The sequence below is a fragment of the Simochromis diagramma genome, unplaced genomic scaffold (assembly GCF_900408965.1).
Source record: "Simochromis diagramma unplaced genomic scaffold, fSimDia1.1 OVJJ01000740.1, whole genome shotgun sequence".
Taxonomy (NCBI): Eukaryota; Metazoa; Chordata; class Actinopteri; order Cichliformes; family Cichlidae; genus Simochromis; species Simochromis diagramma.
This window is the reverse complement of record NW_024387541.1, coordinates 342,567-344,683: the sequence shown is the minus strand read 5'-3', so window position 1 is coordinate 344,683 and position 2,117 is coordinate 342,567.

Below are 2,117 nucleotides of genomic sequence, written 5' to 3'. Positions count from 1 at the left end.
TGAAACTAGTGGAGACGTTTCTACATAATACACACAAACAGTTTGGACACAGCTTTTCATTTTATGGTTCTTCTTTATTTTGTAGATTGTCACTGAAGGCACCAAAACTCTAAATGAACACATGTGTAATTTTGTAGTAAAGAAAAAAGAATGAAATAACTCAAATATGTTTGTTATGTTTATGTTATACTTTTCAAAATAGTCAACCTTTGCTTTGATTACTGCTTTGCACACTCTTGGCACTCTGTTGAGGAACTTCATGAGGTATTCACCTGAAATATTATTGTTATTATTATCTTTAAGTGATATTATGTATGATGTATGCACAAACATGTTTTAGATGGACTCAGTGGTTTAACATTAAGCTGTTATTATGAAAGAAAAAAGTTTTTCTCTGACAGCTTTTCTGAGAGATCTAATAAGATCCCAAACACATTGACCTCTTTGTAGAACATTATTAAATAAGCATATTAAATATATCCGCTGCATAGGTTTAAGGAGTCAATCCTTTTATAGAGATTTTATATTTATATGTGAGACATACTTATCACATTCTACTGCTGACACTAACAACTAATGAAGGATAAAGACAAACTGGACTGCAGTCTAGCTCTGCTTATCAATGCTGAGTCATTTGTTGTTCTTTGTTTTTGTTACTTTTGGAAGGAAAAATTGGAATGTTTATAATTTGCAGGAGTAAATGTATTTGTTTGGTTACTTAATGGAGTAATGAGGACGGCTTATGAAGATCTGGCCTTACATCCATCTAACAGTACAGGAGAGGCTCAACAGGTTCTAAGGTGGCTGTTTACAAAATGTTGTATCCTGTGTAAAGATTCTTTACAGTTTTACATTGAGAAACATTATTCTGGAAATATTTAGCCTGTATAAAGTATTAAGGCCACTTTTGAATCACAAAATTTAGAAAAAATCTGGGCGATTCATAACAAGGTTGGAGGGTTGGCCCTAGGATTATTAACATTTTAAACATTTTAAACACTGGGTTGTGAATAGAAGATAGCAAAACAAAAACAACTAAAACAAAGGGGAAAAAAGCTACGCAGCACACAAACTCTGGAAAGGTGGACCTTTATGTCACCGAGCACATTACTATGTATGCATTAACAAATAACAACTTAATAAAGATATTACACTCATAATTTGTTAAGAAGCATGAAGATAGAGTGATCTTTATCCAGAAGTGGAAATTATGCTTGTAGCTAAACTATTGTAGAAAAACTTCAACCATCCAGCATTAAACGTATTTATGATGTGTCAGTAAAGAGTGACTTGCACTTCTAGCCTGTGTGTAATGACCCCACAACACTGGACATTATATTTCTTCATTTCCACTTAAACTGTACAGCTGCTGTTATTGTACATATATATTTATATTTCTTCATACATTCTTATATATTTCTATATTGTGTATTTTGTTGTACAGTCATTTCATTTTTAACTTAAATTTTTATATTTAATTTTATTCCTTCCCAGTTAAATTGACCCTTTTTAATTTTCGTATTTATTTCCTATCTTATTCATAGCCTTTTCTTTCTTCTTTAGGTCACGAGCAGTCGTGTGAGCATTTCACTGCATATCGTACTGTGTATGACTGTGTATGTGACAAATAAAATCTGGATTTGATTTGAATTTGGTGAACCTCTCAGCTTGTGATTGGGAGCACATGCTTCCATCCAGGATGACATTTGTAAATGCTGCTGAACCCTTTAAGGTTTAAGATTTGACAAATAAAACCTGAATTTGAATTTGAATTTGTTTTACATATTCCTCATGTTCCTTAGTTTAGCTTTCCCAGTTTATGTTTTGTTAGTTCCTTCCTGTTCCTTACCTTCTATTTATGTTTTGTTAAGCCTCTAAAATAAATGCTCTCCATTTGTTATTCATCTGCTGCTGTGCCTGCATTTGGGTCCAGAATCTCCTCACGCTGTGACTATCACCCACGACTGCAGACCTGCTGATGGTTCCAACACCATCATTAAGTTTGCAGATGACACCACGGTGATTGGCCTCATCAGTGACAACGATGAGGCCTAAAGGGAGGAGGTGGATCGTCTGGCTGAGTGGTGCGACAACAAACAACCTGCTGGCTTAACACC